An 8918-nucleotide genomic window follows, 5' to 3' on the forward strand; every position below is an offset into this window, starting at 1 on the left:
TCTGTCAAGGCACAGGACTGACAAGGACTGATTGGTCTTTGAGTCTGTATGAACTACTAAATACCTTCCAAAGCCATGAAACATAAATCACACAGTTAAAGAATAATAGCCATAATTGGACCATGGCACTGGAGTAAGCACAAGAGCTCTAATACTTCCAGGAATTTGTCAGAATTTTGTCAATTTTTGTCAATTTTGACAGGTGTTCCTCTGTGCAGCCTTTCTCCAAGTATTGCTGGCTCCAGCAGTGCAGAGAAAGGGTGATTTCTGTATATAGCAGAGAGTACAGAAGAGAAATGCTTCCTAGTTACACCACATACCTAGCAGAAGAACCAAAGCGTGAGGTTCATACTGACATAAACCCGACAGGTACAAACAGATCTCACCCCCTTGGAAGTATACAACTGATACTGAGCTCATGTAGAAGTTGAGGCAGCATCAAAGTTCAGATCTGGACCCAAAATCCCACTCAGTCTTTGGTGTACTTTTAAAAGCCTGTAGCACTTGGTGCTTTGGGGCTGGATTTAGGCAGCACTTAGAGAAAAATGGACCAGATGCCAGATTCTGGTCCTTACAAGTCAGCCAGCACAGCATGCCTTACCGCTGTGACAGCCCGTCCTTTAGCTGCCACGTAAGTCTTTCCTTTAGCACAGTGGTTTCGATTCATGCTACTGGCACTGTAAAAAAATCATTCAAACCTCACTGCAATGATTTGTTTTCCTTGGTTCAGTTTTGTTTCACCAGTTTTACTGGTGCCAAGCAGAACCAGCCCTTTAAGCACTTTATTTAGGAACCTTTTATTGTGACTGTCGGGTGTCCCCTCCAGAGCCGACCACCAAGCACCGCGCGTGGCCAGGCTTGCCAAAATGCTCTGAGAAACTGCTCCTCCCTTTCCCCACTCCCCACACTGCCTTTTGTGGTTCGCTATTTAGAGATCTGGATCGAAGACCAGATGGAATAAATCATCTGGTGGTAGCCAAGTGACTGAACCACTTCTGGGAAATGCTACATCTCTCTTTCTGTTGGATTTACGTGTGAGATGCCCAGAAGTCACTCTTGTGTCAGGAGCGTCAGGAACAATTTGCTTTGCAAAGTGCTGTAAATCTCTGAGTCTATTCTGCTTCCGGGAAGGTTCCCCAGCAGAGATGCCTGGAGCCCACTCATGGGGAATTTCCAGCCAGCCCGGGGCTCTCCTCTAAACCAGCATCTGTGTTGTTAGAGCATACAGGAATGAGGCCAAAACCACCATCTATATATCACCTCTGCGGATGTGGGGTATAAGCAGGGGAAAAGGGGGAGGTACACATTAAATCTTACAAGTACCATTTTGTTTTCCCTTCCTTCTTCTCTTCCACTCTCCTCCGTCCGACCCCCTGCTTTTTTTTTTTTTTTCAGTAGCTGATGGGGGTGGTAAAATTCCAGAGGGCCAAGACAAACTGTTAAACGTTGTGATTTCTAATGGTTCCTCTTCAAAATTGCTGACAGATGCTGGTCCTGAGATCAGAATAGCAGAGACTGCCAGTGTGAGGCTCAGGGCCAGCCATTGATTATTCTCTTTTTTAACACTGAAATCTAAATCTATGGTAACAGTCCAGGCAGGGACAATGTGCCACTTTTCTCAAAGATTCTCCTTGTCTCCTCATACTCCTTTATTCCTACTCCCTTTCCCACTTCCCCAGACTTTTTACCCTTTACTCTCCATTTTATAATTTTAATTCATAACTTTTCTGTCTTTTTTTTTTTAATTTTATTTTTACTGTTGTTTCTTCCTTTTTTCTCTTTGCTGTCTAGCTACTGGACTTCATGGATGTTTGCCCAGCTACAACTTAGAAAAAGAAAAGTGCAAGAATTTGACTGATGCAGCAAGTTTCTCTTCTTTTTGGAGCCTCTAATTCACAAGACAACTTATTTGTGTCTCAAAATAATAGATGGATAGAGCCAAAGAAGGAGATGGGATGGGGTCTCATTTGGTATTGAGGTCAGTCAGGGTCTTGCAGAAGGAGACAGAGGTAAGCTGCCAGCTTAGGGAAGAAATGGGTTCTGATTCCAGCCAGACATGTAGTTGTATTTGTGCACAGTGTGGCTGAACTATTGTTGCATCCTTAATGCACCCTGGCACCTGGTATAGCAGTCTGGGCTTTTTCCTCACTTAATACTGGCTTCTTGTGACAGAATATCCCCAACTGGAAATTTTGCAAAGGAAGAGATTATCCACGGTTTCTGTTTTGCTGGTGGAGCTTGGAAAAGCACTGATGCAGTCCCAAACAACCTCACGAATTTAAGAAACAACAACAGGCCCTGGGATGTGGAGGAGGGAGGAGGTATTTGTCACTAGAAAGGTTCATGAAATTTGGGTGGGATTGGAAACTGCTGTTCTCCAAGGCACAAAGTTCTGCCAGCATGGGAGGTTAAGTCTCCAGGTTACCTTTCTTTTGCTGTGATTGCTGTGAGTGTGGAAGCACTAGAGGTGCAGGGATGAGTGCCTGGGAATCAGGTCTGAGGTCCTTAGTTTCAAGTAAATACATGTACACAGTTGGGGAACCAAATCTGCTTTCTTTGGTTAGTTCTTTGCCAGCATAAGACAGCCAGAAGTTGTGATGTAAGATATTCATATTGGGCATGGGGAAAAAACATTTTCCCTAGGAAGACAGTGCAGCACTGAGTAGGTGACCAGAGAGGCTGTGCCACCGCTATCCCCAGCGGCTCTCAGCCTTGGCTGCCTTGATTAGGACTGGCAATAGCCCGATAGCCAAATGGGAGACTGGCCTAGAAACCTCCCGAAATCCTTCCCAACTACCAACTTCTATGATGTTCAGATGTCAGCTGGTGAGGGCAGGATGTAAGCACAAGTAGGCAGAGCCCTTTCCCTGAAAATATTCACTACTGAAATACTCAACTGAGGCATATCCCCATTCCAATACCTGATTATAAAAATAATGATGTCTACTCCTTACCTTTTATCTTCAACAGCACTATCAATAATCCTCAAGACAGCATCACAGAGTTGCCTTACACTAGAAAGTATGACCTGTTCAGACCTGTGCTGCTTAACCAAGCCTTCCTTTCACCAGTGTCGCAATTCACGCATCGAAATCCAGTTTACCCCTTTTCCTGCCTGCAAGGGGCTCCAGTATATCCCCTCACGCTTATCCAACAAGCAAATGCTGGAGACTGAGACCTGCCAGAGATGTGAACCCCAAGCTTCCTGGCTGGCAGCATTAATGGACATGCTTGCAACAGTGTTTTGCTGTCTTAATAGCAGCTGTCAACACCACCAAGGGAATGCCTCTCACTCCGACCAGCAGCCAGGGGAGATTAATGTGTGTGATCCTAGAAGAATTGTTTCTTCTGGCTGCTGGTGTGTCACAATTAGCACCTTCATCTCTAAGCTGGTACTTGCTTCCATATTAATAAAATGATTGTTGAGGACTTCTTTCCAGCAAGTTGGGGGAGTGCTGTGTCAGAGAGGCAGTGATGATGGATCAGCCGAACAGAAGCGGAGCTTGGGAGCCATGCAGATACCACATTGTTCATGTCACCACCTCATTACTGTTGCTGGGTTTTATGGCACCATAAACATTTAGCCGCACCATTTTCCTCCCATTGCAGACAGTGAAACAAGGGAGCTATCAGCACCTCCCAGGAGGGGCACAACATGTTGTCAGAACTGAGCTCCGTGCCTAGAGAAAGGATACCAGAAAAGTAGCCTAGGAGAAGATTGAATGCACGAATCCATAGGATAGGCTATACATCCCCTCCCGAGGCTGGAGGATTATAGCAAAATTTCAAAAGAAATCTTGCCTCCAAGACGGGGAGGTATAGCACTAATGTCCTTTTGTCTCATGGTTCCAAAGCCTAAGAGGCAGCCACGCTGCATGGTGTCTCCTGTTGTTGGAGGGCACTTCACAGGTGCATCTACACCACCCCTAGTGTGGAAGGCATGTTCTGCATTTTTAACAGGGAAAGTCTGAAAGGTGAAACAGCTGCATAAGGGCATCCTCATAAATGGTTAAATGAAGAAATTCAAGCAACTGACCTACTGACCTGCATTCATTTTCAGTGAGGTCCTCAAACACTCAACAGCAGGGGAGAGCCTGCTTGAAACTCCAGCCATTTCTGAACTATGAGTTATCTCCAGTGCAGCACAGTTGTCTCCCAGCTTGATGGGGACCCTGTTCATTCTGTCACACAATGCAAAAACGTGGGGAGCACAGTATATGCTCTGAGCGAGTTTTGTTTGTTCTTCAGTGCCCGGCTTGCCTGTAGCAGGTATAAGTATGGTGTTCTTCTCTGTCTTCTGTACAAGATATAACTGAGACCACAGTGCAGACTGTGGTAGTCACATGTATTTTATTCAAAAGTAGAAGGAATTGCACTGCTTCAACCCACGGGTGCCTAACCACAGGTGGGCAGTTAATACCTAATATTGGTAACATGTTTTGAGCCTTCCAAGTCTTAAAATCCAAGTGCTGCTCCGATAGTGAAAGTACTAGCCTTGCCTGCAAGAACTGATGAAAAAGTATCAGTCAAGTCATTTAGTTCTGTAAGGAATAGCAGTGAAATAGCACACATACACAAAGAAATTCATTACACTGCTTGATGTTTTTTGGCAAAATACAGAGCATATCTCATTGTGTTTTTCATTGCTGAGCTCACTGCCCAATCATGGCAAATAAATAATGATAAAGTAATGTGAATATATGGGTACGTATTTCTATGTATGTGTCTGTTATAATTGCTCTTGATTATTCATAGTGCAGTAACACTTAAATATCATCAGAAATTGCAGCTCTGTAGCTACTCAGGGTGTCTAATGCAGCCCTTGATATGAAACCTTAAATTAGACAGCCTTATGACCTGAGGTGTGCTTGGAATGGGAGAATGAATATGATCCTTTTGCCTTAAAGATCAGGGCAGTGATATACGTGCTGGGAAATCTCCTCATGAGGGCACCAAACCAGCTGCATGTTCTGCAGAGAGATGTTCGTATCTGGCTGGGCCATGCAGCGTATGAATGCACACGGTTGCCAGAAGGTGCTGTAATTTCTTACAGTGAAAATAGATGACACAAATTTCAGATCCTCCTCTGAGCTTGAATTCTCCAAGCTCAAACAGGAGAATTAAAATATAAAGAGAAAACTATAGCACTGAAAAGCAAGTGCTTCCATGTCACAAAGATGTAGTAATTATGAAGTCCGTTTGGTTTCTTATATCCCTATTGATCTGGTACTTTGACAAGGATTGTGCAGACTTTACAAAGTCCACCCAGGGAGCTCATACAGAAGGAGAGGGAAGAGAATGGTGTCTTTTCTTTGAAGTGTTTTGTTTTCTGCCTGGAGATACTCCCATGCAGAACCAAGCTGCGATGGGAGAGAGATGGGGAGCAAGTAGAGATCCAGAACACATAAATAACCATGACGGGTCCTCTATGGAGCCAAATTGCTTTGCATGTGGGAAGAACTAAGAGGGGTGAAAAAAGAGGTTATAGGTTAAAACCCAAGAGACTGTCTGTGCTAGAAAATGACTCATTATTAACACCACTTGTCAAAAATAAGTCCCTTCCCCCTCATGTGGGATTGGAATTACATTGGCTACTAAACTGGATAGAGCCAAAATGTTTTCACTACCTATTATAGAAAATGTATGAGACCCCTGAGCAAGAGATTTCTGTAAAAGAGGGTGGGAAAAGTTTGGCTTTTTCTACCCTAGCAATTACGTAACTATCCAGGCAGAGGGTATGTGTTGGTTTTGGCCGGGACAGAGTTAATTTTCTACATAGTAGCTACTATGTTTTGTTGATAATTCCAGGATGTTTTAGCTATTGCTGAGCTGTACTTACACAGCATAAAGACCTCTTCTTCTCCTCATGCCACCCTGTCAGCGAGGAGGCTGGGGGGTACAAGGAGTTGGGAGGGGCACAGTTGGGATAGCTGATCCCAACTGACCAAAGAGATATTCCAGACCATAGGACGTCATGCCCAGGATATAAAGCTGGGGGAAGGAGAAGGGGAGTGTTCAGAGAGATGGCATTGTCTTCCCGAGTAACAGTGAGGTGTGACGGAGCCCTGCTTTTTTGTTGATGACTGAACCACCTGCCAGCTGATGGGAAGTAGTGAATGAATTCGTTGTTTTGCTTTGCTTGTGTGCGCAGCTTTTTCTTTACCTGTTAAACTATCTTTATCTCAACCCACAAGTTTTCTCACTTTTACTCTTCCAATTCTCTCCCCCATCCCACTGGGGGAAGAATGCGTGAGCAGCTGTGTGCGGCTGAGTTGCCAGATGGGGTTAAACCATGACAGGGTACCGAGAAAAAACTCCTGGCTGGCACTTGTTGTCAGCCACACATCAGAGCCTCCGATAACTCCAGAGCGTAAATTCCTGTCGGGCACCAAACTAGGACCTGTGGAGAGATCCCTGATCATCTGGGTGAGAAAAGACATGAGTAAGATCAGCACATGACTTGTGCTGTCTTCCCTGGCCAGTATTTTCTGCAGCAGTAAGAAAGTACGTACCAGTCCGTACCACTGAGGTAGAGCCACGAGCATGTGCTAATTTGTGTCTAGACAGCCTGCCCTGGCCTCTGCCCCGCATTTCCCTGGTGCTAACGTGCTGCTTTTATGCACTGTTGCAGATGGAAGAGGAAGTGTTGAAACTCAGGCCTAAGGGAATGGTGTTAATGTCACTTATACCCCAATTATGTCACTGTATGGCTGCATCTGTTCACTGCCCTGTGTTTCTTGTCCCTTGGGGGCCCTTTCACACGCAGTCCAGGCCATTTCTTGCTTACGGGCTTGCGTTTCTTCACACGGAAACTGAAATTTGGGAAGGGCTGAGCAGGGTTGAGTCTTGGTCCCATCAGAGAGTTGGAGCTTTGCCAGTGCTTACACCTAGACCTGGGAGCCAGCATGCATTCCTGGGCCCTACAGTACTGCCTGGCTTATTAATCATGGCCTCGTAAACTTGTTTGCATCAAACACCTTCTTACTTCACACCTGCACCCTGGTGAGATTATTAAAAATCAAGAGCAGGGATATGAGAGCAATTCGTCAGCCTTTTGGATTTCAGAACTGGAACAGATTATATGAAGCTTACAGAAATGCAGTTTGTGTGGTCTAGCCTGGCTTTGTTGCTGCTGTAATTTTTAAAATTGGATATAACAAAGCTAGCAATTAAATACTGAAAAATAACATTTAAAAAATAAACAAAATAAAGCCAGAAAATAGTTTTAAATAAAAAAAAATCTAGATTTCCTCTTTTTAGCAATCTCTTCTAATGGGTATCTCACATCAAAACTGTGACTAGTAATGTGCACTTAATTTATCACTTATTTTTATTAGTAACCTAAAACCAGCAAACATCTCAGATTATTACCTTTCTTTTCAAGATGCTGCTGTAAAATTTCAGAGCTTGTGAAGGAAGACATTTCACTGGTCATGGAGCTTGGAGAGAAGCTGTTCAAATCTAGGTTTAACTGGAGACTTAGATGACCTCAGTAAATGCCCAGGCAGTATTTCAGTGCTTAGCTGTGATTGATTTCCATGGAAATGAGGTGCCTGCATTCCTTGCAAGAGAGCAAGTTAGGGGAGGATGACTGGTCTCTGCACCGTGTAACGTGAGAGCGATCTGAGGAAACTTCTGTGGGTTACCTTTCACTGAGGACTGCAAATCAGCCAACACAGCAACTTCTTGGTGTGTTCGAGCCCTCAGATTGGTTATTTCTCTGTTTCCTCTTGGCAAAATGAAGATTTTGGTATTTTTTCCTCAAAGGAGTAAAGGTTAGTACATCTGTGTTCGTAAGGTTGACATATACTAGAAAAATACTGGAATATATGAAAAATACCAGGAATATAGCCTAGAGTGGATGTCTGTATGACTGTTATTTTGTGAGTTTTTGATGCTGATAGCAGGGTGCTAAATTCTGGGACCACATGTTCATCTTGCAGCACAGACAGAACTTGAGTCTGTTTGAAACAGGCCTAGTTTGCTGAATCACTGAAGAAACTGTCTCAAAATCTTGTGATTTCCTCTGCTAGATGCAGCCAGGAGCTGCTGTTCTATCCTCTACAATGCAACTCCGGGTAGGGAGCTGCCAGTGCAGGCACAAGTGACTCTGTCAATATAAATTATGTTTAGCATCCTGGGGGCTGGATAGACATTGTTTCTCTAAGCAAAAAGACATCAAACACTCAGAAGTATCTGAACAGATCTCCATGGCATTGAGTCGGGTTGTGCCACCCCTACGGGGGGCCACGCTTTTGCAAGGCAGGCTATTGGCCTAGCAGGGGTAAGGAGGAAGGTGTATGCTCCTGCAGGGGCTTGTGCTGTCTCTGTGGCTCACCTCTTTGCTGGATTACTTTGACTTATTTATTTTTTTCATAAACAACCTCTCCCCTGTCTACATCGGAGTGCATGGCTTTATGGCTGGGGCTGAGGTAGTGGTGATTGGTCTGTGCATTCAGAGCCTCTTAATGATACTCATCAGTCCATCTAACCCATTGATAGTACCTCTGGATCTTCTCTTTAGACACAATTCACTCATCTACCAGGATTCCCCCCTTTTCTTATTCCCCTTGAGTCTGTGTCTGAGAAAGAGCTGAGGACTAGGATGTGTTGCAGCGACTGTGGAGATCACGCCGGCTAGTGACCGCAGCACGAAATGCATCTCTCGCTGACAGCTGGCTCTTTTTCCTTTCTTGTTTCTCTTTTTCCAGTTCCTCCCACTGACGTTTGTGTGCAATTAGAGAAGAGAAAATTAATGAATAAACCATAGGAATTAAAAATGTCTCCAAAGCAGATGGATCCTATTAGCTCGACTTCTCGGGCCGCAGTAGTTTTCCAGTGCTCGGGACAACGTTCTGAGCAGTCAGGTTTGCAGACATGTGTTGATGTGGCAACTGCATGCAGCATGTCAAGAGTCA

The sequence above is a fragment of the Apaloderma vittatum genome, unplaced genomic scaffold, assembly GCF_000703405.1.
Source record: "Apaloderma vittatum isolate BGI_N311 unplaced genomic scaffold, ASM70340v1 scaffold3600, whole genome shotgun sequence".
NCBI lineage: Eukaryota > Metazoa > Chordata > Aves > Trogoniformes > Trogonidae > Apaloderma > Apaloderma vittatum.